We start from the raw sequence: 12,086 nt of genomic DNA, 5'->3' as shown, positions 1-12,086 counted from the left end.
GTCCTTATACACTACTTTTCCTTCTTTGGTTGAACATGTTGTCTTGTATCATTAGGCTTGTTGGTTCAATTACATGGGCTGTCAAAGTTGTCAACTTTTGCAAGGATTGAGACTTCATACATGCATAGCCGAATGAGCTTTTGTAGACTTCTTTTTGCCTTAGCCAAATGCCATCCACCAATTTTGCATGGAGAGCATAGTTCATACTTGGTTTCATTCTTGCTACTTTTGCATGATTTGCATAGATTTTGTCATTTTATGTCCAAGTTAACTAATTTTTTCATGCAAACCTAAAAATTAAGATTTTAACACCTTAAGGCACAAATTTTATGAAAATTTTCAAAATTTGAAGCAAATATAACTTAAGAAAAGCTATAAATTTCTCAATCAGTACACCCCACACTTAGCTTTTTTCTTGTCTTTAAGCAAAATCCTCAAATTAATTATGCTAATCAACCAAAATAAATGCACTCAAAGTCAAAGTTTCACAAGTTATCAATTATGCACTATGGTATAATGTCAGGATAGTTATGAACACAGTTAGACATAAAACTTATTCAAAGTAAGCTTTCAGTGTCATGCAACTTTCATGTATCTATCTCTAATCTATGCATGCAATTTAAGTAAAAAGTATGTAAAATATGCAACCACATATTAATTTAAAGAAAGAATATACTTCAAATGTTTACTTTTCTCATTTCCTTTCTATTAATGTAGACTTATATACTTGATTCAAGATCAATACATCTGTATTGGCTTGTAATGTAAGGTTTGGGTTAAGGTAGGAAAAATGACTTTTTAAGCTTAGAACCCTTTGCTTACTTTTGAGACTTGAACTTGAGAATTTTTGAAACTTTACAAGGCTAAGGCATCTTTATTTGGATATTCTTTCATAGCATTTTTGGTCTTTTTGTCACTTTTTTCTTTCTTTTTCTTTTTTTTTTTAATTTTCTTATGCCTCCCTAGCTCTCAAATATATTATATTATTTTGTCCCTAACATGCAACAATAATGCGAGTTAGGTGAAAAAAAGATGGTTAATTCATAAAATGGCCTTGGGCTTGTTAATGTAGATAAATAAACAAAGAAAAGGATTATACAACTTAAAATAAGGTAATAAGGATGATTGATTCATAAGCAGGCTTAAAAAGGCTTAAACAGTCCAAGGATGGCCTAAATCATTTTATAAGTCAAGTACAGTCTAGGATTTTACCTCAGGGTTGAGCAAGCAAATTCTAAAGCTATATTTGTGCCTTAAATCTATATGTAACTTTATATTTACATGACTTTTCACAAAAATTTTTGTATTTCAAAGATCAAGATTAAAATACACATAACATAAAAAATTTAACGATCCATGGAATAGCATACTTAAGACATCATTTCATGTTTTCACTACATTCACACTTGTCATAACATCATACTTAAATCACTCATGAACAACGTATGAAAAATTAGCTAATAACATATTATGATAATTGTAGGCATATTAACTTGGTTTGAAAGCAAAGATTTTAAGGGTAACTTTGAAAAATTTTGCAAAACATTTTTAGCACTAAAAAAGTTACTTCCCACACACTTGAATTGCACATAATTTCAATGAAACATTTTAAAGAGTTAGGGAAAATAAGTACTCCCTTATCTTTTTCCTCTTAAGGCTGAATTATGTACTTTCTTTTAGGCACTTTAACTCATACTTATTCTTAAGAAAACAAACAAAAATCAAACTGTACCTATCCTTAATAGCAAAATTAAACAAATACTAAGAAAATTTAAAACTTAACAAGGAAACATAAAACTTGATAAGGAAATGTAAAACTTGGGTTGCCTCCCAATCAATGCTAGTTTTGGTCAAGATAAACCATACCTAAAATCTAATAACTAACACTTCTCTTTTGGTGGTATTTTTCTTTAATACTTTTTACTTGCTAGAATAACATAAACAAAATTGGTTTTAGGAGTTAACTTGCTCTCCTAAAAGGTATCACATAAATAGGATAGGGTTTCAAAGTTGGTCTTTTTGAAGTTGGGCTTTTTGAGCTTGCTAGTTAGGTTTTTGAGCTTTTGGAGTTAGGCTTTTCGATTGGTTTTTTCCTTTTTGGTAAAGATCCCTATGAGTTGGTTTTTCCTCCATCTTTTCTTCTAGGTTAAACACTCTATGTACATCTTTTTCATCCCTAAGAATACCCTATCCTCTAGTTTTAAAAGTTATTCTTTTATCCTTGAATCTTAAGGTCACCTTAAAATTATAAACATGTATTAAGGCTCATGAGGTCACTAAGAATGGTTTACCTAACAAAATAAGGGCTTGGCCATCTACCATGTCTAAAACAACAAAATCAATAGGGCAAGTATATTTATCCACTTTCACTAGGACGTTTTTAATATTCCTTACGGCCTTTTTATGGATCTGTCAACAAATCTAATGTTGAAGGTTTGAAGTCTCAATGCACCAGTTCTAAGCTATACAAAGATTTTCATAAGAATTAGATTTATACTTGATCTTAAATCACATAAAACTTTATTAAAAAGTAATTAACCAATGGAACAAGGAATGTAAAAACTCCTTGGATCATCTAGCTTAGTTGGAAAGATTTGTTAAAATGTTGTCTACACTCATTTGAAAATGTGACTTTCTTTAAATCTTTAAGCAACTCTCTCTATTTAGTCTTAGGTGTCAATTGGCCCACTCAAATGTCCTTTTGAAAGTTGACATTCTTGGTATTCACTTTATTCTTTTTACTTCTTGATATTCTTTTTACACTTTTATACTTGGATCTACACTCTTTAGAATTGTTCTCCCAACTTATAATGGATTTTCATCTTTTATGTAAGCTTCCTCTTTCTTTTTCTTTTTTTTTTAATTTTTTTATGGCTCTTCTTCTTGGGAGTCTTCTACAAGATCCTTTGTAATTTTGTACTCCTTCTCTTTTTCTTCAAAATTGTCTTCTTTCAAGTCTTTTACCACTTTAACTTTCTCTTCCATATATTCTTTTTCTAGCATTATTTCAAAATTGGGCATGTTCGTAACCACTAGCTTATCCGTTAGATCTTTCTCATCATCGGAGAAGTAAAATTCTTCTTCCCTATAAAAAAATGGCATTGTACATCTCCTTGCTTTATTTTTTAATGTTAGACTCGGTATTACTTGGCAAGGATTCTACTGGGTAGTTTACTAACGTATTTACTAATTGGCCCATTTGGATTTCTAAGTTTGTTATGGAGGTAGCTTGACTTTGGATGATAGTGTTTGATAACTCTACAAAATAAAGTTATTTGTGCTTGTTTTTAGTGCTTAGTTCATTGATTTTTGCTTAGTTCTTAGCAAAATAATGTTTTTTTTTACTCTTAAATGGTTAGATTTCCTATTTTGTTGAAATTCTTAAAGAAAAGAATGAGTCTTGGTGTTTCTTGACAAATCTTGGATGATTCTTGATCATAATATGGAATCTTGGAATATTCTTGGAAGTTCTTGATTTTTTTGGAAATCTTGAAGTTAAAGAATGAAAAAGATGTTCAAGATTGGCTATGGAATTTAATGAAGTTGAATTGATTTAATCTTGATGAAATATGAAAAAAATTCTTGCAAGATTCAAGTTGGTAATTTCAGCAATGAATGAGGACAAATTTGTAATTTCAAGTGAATGCAAGTCTAGGTAGTTTATGTAGTTGCCCATGCATAGGATTACTAATGGATGACATGGCATCAAAAGTTTTCTTATAGGTTAAAAAAGATGACATGAAGGATGATGTGGCATGATGAGGAAGCAATTCTATTTACTTTTTTTACTTGGATTTGGATTTCCTATTCTTAGTAGGATTTGTTATTCTTAATTCTACTAGGAGTAGGATTTGTATGAAGTTATAAATACCATACAAGGGGTGACAAAGGAAGATTTGTTGTTGAATTCAAACTTCAAAATTTTTCTCCAAGAATTCAAAGAAAAAAAATTTGTGAAGCAAGTTAAGAGTTCAAGAACAATGCTTTTGAAAATGATTTTTGGAAAATGAGTTCATCTTGGCCGAATGCATTATCTTGTATGTAAGAATTGGTTATTTGTTATTTTATGCATGATTTGAGTTGATTTATGATGGATATGATCTAGAAGACAAGAATGGTCTATGAGCTTTCTTTTTGAAGAGTTATTGTTAAAGTTAACTATAAGAGGCATTCTTAGATTTAAGAAACCAAGTTCAATTAAACTTGTGTTCTGCCAATCAAGATCCCTTTCGTCCAAACCTATCTAGGGATTTCTTGTGCTTATAAATACATCATTAAGTCTTAGAAAATGGGTGTAAGGGGTTAGCGTTTTAGACCAACTTATTGGAAACTTTTATTAGCTTTCTTGTTCTAAGTTTTTCTTTTTTTTTAAGTTTTCTTTAGTATTCAAGTTTTGGTTTAAAGGATTTATTGTTTTTTTAATTTTTTGACTTTCAAGTTTAGTTTATGCACAATCTTTTTAAAGTTTATTTCAATTAAATTTTGTTTAAGATTCTTTTCCATTCAGTTTGCATAATTTTGGTTTAAAGATTGGATCTTTGCAATTGGTTTTGGTTCTTTATGCTTACAAGTTATGATTTTTGTTTTATAGTTGTGTAATCTATTCGGTTCATGTTCTGTTTTGATAATTAATCATTTAATTGCAATTTTAAAACTTATTTAAGGCTTTCAGTTAATGTTTTTAAGAGTGGATTTGATTCGATTTTGGGTTATATTGCTTAGATTGCATGTTTTGGTTTAATCTATTTTATTTGCATAATTTATTGCATGTTTTATTTGGTTTAATTGTTATTGTTTAAACTAGTTTTTTTTTTTAGTTTTTAGGTTGTTTTAAGTTTAATTATAGCATATTTAATCTTTAATGTGTTTTGTTATTATAATTTAGGGTTTGTTCAACTTTTAGGGTTCTTTAATTAAGGTTTACATGCTTGCATGATTTTTAGGGATTTTTTAGTTTTGGTTTTATTGAATTAGGTTGATTTAAATTCTCTTTTGATTTATTTTAATTCACTTCCATGTTAATTGATTAGTTTAAGTTAATTGATTAATTTAAGTATATTACATGTTTTAAAAGCTATTTTGGTTTGGGTTTTCTTAGTTTGCATGTTTTGAATGTTTATTTGCATAGCTTTTTATTCGGTTGTTGCATATTGGATCTATCTGGTTTTGGTTCTTATTCTTTTGATTAATATTGCATGTTATTTGGTTTAATCTTGTTTTGTTTGATTCAATTTATGCTATTTAGGGTTTATTTAGTTGTGTTTAGATTAATTGCATGTTAAATTGATTTCGTTTGTTTCGATTTAATTGGTTTAGTTTAATTGATGAGTTTTAATTGAATTTAATATTATAGTTTCGATTTTGATTAGTTTTAGTTATTTGAATCTTGTTTAGTTTATTTTAGTTTGGTTTAGGTTAGCATTGCATGTTTTAGGTTTTAGTTTATTAGTTTACATTATCTTTGTTTTGTTACTCTAAGTATAAGTCTGAGGGATACAATTTTGGCACTTGTAATCTCATATACACAATCTTAGTGGGATGATACTCTTAATCTTATCATTATATTACTTGTACAATTCTGTGCATTTGCAGATATCATCTATCAGGTTTTTAGCATCGTTGCCAGGGATTTTTGAAGGAGTAGTTGCAATATCAACACCAATCACTATGCTTGTAGCTTAGATTTTATTTTTCTTGTTTTTAATTTGTTTGGTTAATCTTGTTTTGTATGCCAAGGATTGAGAGTTCTAGTTTAGTACCCTTAGATAAAGAAAGTTGAGAAAACACTTAAAAAGATAAAAAAAAAAAAGATATAAAGCAAATGACTCTTTTTTCACCTATGGCTGATCAATTACAAGAAAATCATAAAACACTTAGGGACTATGCTATCCCCCAACTAGATGGTTTTCAATTGAGCATTAGTAAGCTAGCCATTTAGGCCAACAATTTTGAATTAAAGCCATTTATTATCAACATGATTTAGAATTTTGTTTAGTTTGGTGGGTCACCTAGTGATGATCCCAATTTTCATCTTACTAGTTTCCTTAAGATTTGTGATACTTTTAAACAAAATGGTGTTATTGATGATATAATTAGACTAAGACTATTTCCTTTTTCTCTAAGGAATAAAGCAAAGAGTTGGTGATTGGATAAATTTGTAAGTGTATAGGCCGTACAAGTAACAATAGTGACATTTCGGTTAAGATATCGTCCCACAGAGATGAAGGAAAGAAATTCCTAGACTAAGTATCTCTTATCACCCTACCATTCTATAGTTGGCTCGATCAACAAATGAATATGAAAACTAACTATTACAAAAATAAAATTGGATAAAGCATCAAAAACATCAAAATTGGAATGCTACAAAAATGAGAAAATGAATGAGAACAAGAGATAAATGCATGCTGTAAAATGTGAAATACAGTATCTAAATCAAATTAAAATCAAATTTGTAGTAAAAATGAAGTGATGAAAATGCTAAATGCAACTAAACTTACAAAACTTGTAAAACCGAAAATACAAGCTAGCCTGACCAAAACATAACTTGCAACAATAAAATGAACTGTAAATAGCAACCAAGTAAATGATCTAAAGTTTCTAAAAAGCAAAATCACATAATGAACTAGATTAGAAACAAGTTTGAAATGCAAAGAAGAAGCAAAAAGTGCAAAAACTCAAGTATGCAATTTAAAAGTACAACTACCTTGCATTATTGAAAATCAAAGTTTGAGATACTATTTTATATAAAAAAATGACACATGATCAAATGGAGTCCAGCTGGAATTTTAAAGATCTCTCAAAGAACATTATAGGAATCAAATTTGAAAAGCAAAGGATCGAAGAAAAACCTAAAATAGCTAAGAAAGAGCACAAAATGAAAACTAACAATATAAATCTATAACTGAACTTGAATCAAGTAAACTAAATCTAATAGATGCTAAAGTAATTGATCATGAATTGGAATTAAGAAGGTCAATTAAAGAATTTGAAGGAAAACTGATTTGCAAACAGAAAATGCAAGAAAATGTAAAAGCTAACTAGGAACAACAAACCGGAACATGAAATTCCAAACATGAATCACTAAGTTGACAAAAAAAAAATAGATCTGGAAGCCTATATTGAAAATGAAGTTAAAGTGAGCTAAGGAACAATTAAACAACAAGTTTACTTCAAAATGCAACAAGAAAAGCGCAACGAAAGATCACAAGAGAAGCTTAATGATGTAGCATCTTATGTTCTATGCAAAGCAGAGAAAAACAGAACATATTCAGCAAAAATCATCCAAATATCCATTAAAAATATGAAATAAATTGCAAAAAAATGAAAATAAGCAAGATAAAAAGTAAATCTAAGAGATTAGAGCTTGAAAGAAGCATACAGTTCACCAAGAGGAGAGAAGAGTCACGCTCTAGCTTGGGGATCACACCTAGACTGCACTGGATCCAGATTTCAACCTCAACTTGAAAGAATTAAATGTATTGATTGGGAAATAATTTGATACTCATTTTGTACGATGTTAGAGCTTATGAGCTATACAATTTTGAAAAAACATTGGAGCAAAAACAAGAACGAAATGATTGAGTTCTGGTTAAAACGTTGCAACTAGGTCAAGTACAAAAATGCAGAAACAGATTTGAGATCAACAAGAAAACTTGAATATTTGAGCTAGAAATCAATAGAATTTGCGAATGTCATTGCCAAAATCATAAAGAAAACTGAAAAATACTTTAGGAAATGTAAAATTTCAATAAGAATCAATGAAAAGAACTGGAAATAAAATTGTTTGGATGCTGAGAAAATTTAAAATGCAGTAAATGAAAGTGCAGAAAACTAAAGAAAAAAATCTAAAAACTTAGCTAAAAGTTCTTCTTTGGCCAGCCCTCTCCCCCTATTTATAGGCAAAGGGGAGGAGCCTCAAGTACAAAAAAAGTGTCCTAAAAATATTTACAATGAGATGAGCTTCTAAAGACTTCTTCAATCCTTGCTTCATTTGAGCAATGCGTGTGTGGCACTTACTCTTTATTGGTTGTAGCTTCTATTCATTCATTTTTTTGCCATGCCAAAAGGTCCTTTTAGTGGCCAATTGGAGCTTTCCAAAAGGACAGCTCAGCTACTTCCTAAGGCCTCCTTTGAATGCTTTGAATTGGCACCAATCTTACAAGCTTCATGAAGTTTCATTCACGCCATTATGCACCATCTACTATGATGCCTATTTTTTTTTTCACTTTTCCTCTTCACATGGCTGCCAAAAATGCTAGTCATTTAGCAAACAAATTCAACATAAAAATCACTAGAAAAATTTTAAAAATAATGCTTAAAAGATCATAGTAGAAAGGATTAAGAATACTCATTCAAAATGCAATATATCTTAAGCAAACTAGTCTAAGCCATTTTCACAATTTGCACCAAAAATCCTCCAAATTTTACCAAAAATGTCTAAAATTCCTTGTTTTCTTTATTTGCACCTACACATTAGACAAATGTGCATTTAGGAGTAATTTTGCAAAAAATCCCAAGGACCAAGCCAAAATATAAGTAAAATTACACTAAAAATAAGCATGAAAAAGCTAGAATTTTAATGCAATCAAATGGCTTGTGTCTTTACCTCTTGGTTTGATTACTACTTGGGCTGGCTTAGTTCATAGATTTTTGGCTTATTTCTTTCCACCATCTAAGATGACCAAGATGTGCAATGACTTTACATCTTTTAAGCAATTTGAGGTCGAATCTTTATTTGATGAATGGGAGAGATAGAAGGAGGTTTTAAGGAGGTGTCTGTACTAAGGCCTACCCAAATGGCTACAAGTTCAAATTTTCTATAATGGATTAGTGGGGCAAGCTAAGACTACTATAGATGCTACTACTTGTGGGGCTTTAGTGAGTAAGTCCATTAATGAGGCTTGTGATTTGATTGAAGAAATGGCCATGAATAATTATGAGTGGGCTAATGAGAGGTTTGTGCCTAAGAAAAATGTTGAGGTATATGAATTGGATGTTTTAATTACTTTAACTTCTCAAGTGTCAACCTTAGCTAAAAAGATTGAGAGTTGGGATCTAACCCTTCTTTTAGCTTTGTTAATGCCATTCAAAGTCTTTTTGTTTCTTGAGATAATTGTGGGGGAAACCATACTTTATAAAGATGTCCCATTAGAGTAGAGCTCGTCTATTATGTTGCTTAACCTAAGCAACAATTCAACCTATACTCTAATACTGACAATCCAAGGTGGAAACAATATCCTAACTTTCATGGGTTAATAACCAGGGGCAAGTTTTAATTTTTATAATAGACTTGTTAAACTATTTAGTTTCCAACCACCACCACCACCACCACAACATTACCATGCACCTCTATTACCCCAAGGAAAGAAACCATCTTTAGAAGAGATGTTCAACCAGATCTTACAAAGCTAAGCAGCCTTTACTAAGAATCTATGAGTGCAAATGGGTTAAATAGCTAATGCCCTTAACAACCATCCCTAGGAACTTTATCTTGCACTAATGAGTCAAACCTTAAGAAGGATGAAAAAGAACATTGTGAGTCTATAACCCTTAGGAGTGGGAAAACCCTTAATGATGAGCCTATTAAACCTACTCCTAAAGTAACCTTTAAGGAACCATTAATGGAAGTAATTGATGAGAAAAGGGAGAAAAAAGAAGATTTAGGAAAGAAAGCCAAAAAGTCATTGGCAAGCAAGACATAGCAGAAACTTCTCCCAAGCAAAAGATTAAGGTATTTCACCCACCAATTCCTTTTCCTTTAAAGTTTCACAATCAGAAGGAAGATAAGCAGTTTGAGAAGTTTAAGGAGGCTTTTAAGAGTCTCCAGATCACAATTCCTTTTGCTAATGCTATTTAGAAAATGTTGACCTATGCAAAGTTCATGAAAGACATTCTCTCAAAAAAAAAAAAAAAGGTTAAAGGATCATGATGGCATTGCACTCACTAAAAAGTGTAACACCATTTTGTAAAGAAGCTTACCATTTAAGCTTAAAGATCTAGTGAGTTTTACTATTCTTTGCACAATTGGTAATATTTATTTTGATAAAGCTTTTTGTGATCTAGGTGCAAGTATTAATTTAATGCCTCTATCTATTTTTAGGAGACTGGGATTAGATGATACAAAGCCTACTTCAATAACCATTCAACTTGTTGATAGGTCTCTTAAGCAACCAAAATAAATCATTGAGGATGTTTTAGTGCAAGTAGGTAGATTTATCTTTCCTATGTATTTTATCGTATTGGATACATTGAAACATAAGAAGGTTCCAATTATATTGGGTAGACCATTTCTAGTTTCTGAAAGACACTCATTGATATGCAAAAAAGAGAACTTTCTATGAGGGTGGAGGATCAAGAGGTAACTTTCAACATGTTCAAAGCAATTAAATATCCTAGTAATGCTGATGATTGCCTTAAAGTTGATGAGTTCGATGAGGTAGTGAAAAATGTAATAGGGTTGATAGTTTAGATGAATTAGGAGTCGTTGAATCATGTTGTGATGTTGAAACAATTAAAGATGTACCTAGGGAAGAACCAAAAAATTTTGGTATATTAGAAGCATTAAAATCATCTAGTAATTTGCCATGAATTGTGGAGCCTTTCACTTAGGAACTCAAGCCATTGACTTCTTATCTTAGGTATGCCTTAAGGGACTTTTTTACCTTACTTATTATAATATTGACATCTTTAGATGATGTTCAAGAGGAGAAATTGTTGGCTATTTTTAGAAAGCATAAGAAGGAAATTGGATGGTTAATAGCTGATATTAAAAGAATAAGCCATTCTGTATGTATGCACAAGATTTTATTAGAGGAAAACCATAAGGCTACCATTAAGCATCGAAAGTGCTTAAATCTAGCCATGAATGAGGATATCAAGAAAGAAATTATCAAGTGTTTAATGCAGGCATTATTTATCCTATTTCTAATAGCTTTTAGGTAAGCCCTATATAATGTGTGCCTAAGTAAAGAGGAATGACTATGAAGACCAATGATAACAACAAACTCATCCCTACACAAACAGTCACTAGATAAAAGGTGTGTATGGATTACAGAAAGCTTAACAAGGCAACTAGAAATGATCACTTTCCAATTCCCCTTATTGATCATATGCTTGATAGAATGGCTAGCCATGAGTTCTATTATTTCTTGGATGGTTATTCAAGTTATAATCAAATAGCCATAGCTTTTAAGGATCAAGAGAAGACTACATTTACATGCGCCTATGGGACTTTCACTTTTACAAAAATGCCATTTAGTTTATGTAATGCTTTTACCACTTTTCAAATATGCATGATGGCTATATTCTTTGACATGGTGGAAGATTTTTAGAGGTATTTATGGATGATTTTTCTATTTTTGATGATTTTTTTATTTATATTTAACCTATCTTGCTAGTGTGCTGAAAAGATCTAAAGAGACTAACTTCGTGCTTAATTGGGAAAAGTGCCATTTCATGGTAAAAGAACGAGTGGTGTTAGGTCACAAGGTCTTTTTCAAAGGAATTTAAGTCGAAAAGGCCAAGATTAAAGTGATTGAGAACTTACCACCTCTAAATTCAATGAAAGGCATAAGGAATTTTCTTGGATATGTTGGTTTTTATTGAAGATTTATTAAAGACTTTTCCAAGATCTTGAAGCCATTGTGCAACTTACTAGAGAAAGATGTTAAATTTAAATTTAATGATGCTTGTATGAAAGCCTTCCACATTTTGAAGGAAAAATTGGTGACAACCCCAATTATTACATCTCTTGATTAGAATTTACCTTTTGAATTGATGTGTGATGCTAGTGATTATACAGTGGGTGCTATTTTAGGTCAAAGAAAGGACAAGGTGTTCCATCCTATCTATTATGTAAGTAAAACTTTAAATTAGGCACAATTGAATTATGCTACAATTGAAAAGGAATTGTTAGCTATTGTTTTTGCTTTGGAAAAATTTTGGTCTTACTTGTTTGGTACCAAAGTAGTGGTTTATATAGATTATTCAGCCATAGGGTACCTCTTTGCAAAAAAAAGGTGCTAAGCCAAGATTAATTAGATAGGTTCTACTTTTGCAAGAGTTTGATTTGGAAATTAGAGAAAAAA

The 12,086-nt window shown here is 30.7% G+C and overlaps 1 pseudogene; it reads left to right on the top strand.

Moving 5' to 3' along the window:
• The first annotated feature begins 8,919 nt into the window (after positions 1-8,919).
• LOC149515645 (uncharacterized) lies at positions 8,920-10,340 on the top strand (annotated as a pseudogene).
• The last annotated feature ends 1,746 nt before the right edge of the window (positions 10,341-12,086 follow it).

This window comes from Durio zibethinus, chromosome 12 (assembly GCF_047325235.1).
Source record: "Durio zibethinus cultivar Kanyao isolate XHJ-2024 chromosome 12, ASM4732523v1, whole genome shotgun sequence".
In the NCBI taxonomy this organism is placed as follows: domain Eukaryota; kingdom Viridiplantae; phylum Streptophyta; class Magnoliopsida; order Malvales; family Malvaceae; genus Durio; species Durio zibethinus.
This window is presented reverse-complemented; position numbering and strand designations above follow the sequence as displayed.